An 852-nucleotide genomic window follows, 5' to 3' on the forward strand; every position below is an offset into this window, starting at 1 on the left:
GAGAGCTCTCTCTTTTGCTCTATCTCCAGTGGCGGATCCAGGGGGAGGGTCCAAGGAACTCCGTACCCCCTGCCCCCCCTACCACCAAATTAAATTCCAGGAATACTAAAAAATGTAATTGTTTCTGGGTACCCTCCTATGATCTGTTCTTCTCTGCTCGCAAAGAGGTATTTCCCGTGCCAACGGCGACCGGCGTTCACAGATTGAAGAAACACGTGGTCGTCTCTGTCTGAAAGTGGTAATTTGCCACAAAAAATTCCTGGATCCTGGATCCGCCCCTGATCTCTTAATTATCCCCACAATTTAAACCCCTGGAACAGGCTAGCCTAGCGGATATTCTAGATCTTCTAATAGAAGTTGTCATCCGTTAAGTATATATTTTCGCTTTTTTTCCTTCAATGCTTTTTGAGGAAAGGTTGGCTATTTCTTTTTGTCAAAAGGTGAGAAATTTCCCGGCATTTTCTCCAGCTCTACCAATACAACAGAGCTCACGCAATCTCGTTCCGTAGCCTCTCTGTTCCCCTCCCTTTTTCTGGCGATAGCCTGTACTATTGACGTCATTTTATCAAATATCTCAAGTGTTTCAAGCCTGGTTATGAAGAATTAGTCGGGGGATTTGATCCATTCAGAACCGGAGAAACATTGTGAATTTATAATCAGGAGAATTATTTTTACGTCTACCACAAATACAAAAAACAATTAAATTAAGTCATGGTACTTCTTTCCACGGTGGGCATATAGGACGCCTAAAAGTGCATCCTTGGAACTACTTTCGCATTTTTTATTCTTTTGAGCTCTAAGCTTTTAACGATGGTATAACTTTGTATTCCAAAAAATCCTATCCTGTGGATT

The sequence above is a fragment of the Porites lutea genome, chromosome 14 (assembly GCF_958299795.1).
Source record: "Porites lutea chromosome 14, jaPorLute2.1, whole genome shotgun sequence".
Classification (NCBI taxonomy): Eukaryota; Metazoa; Cnidaria; class Anthozoa; order Scleractinia; family Poritidae; genus Porites; species Porites lutea.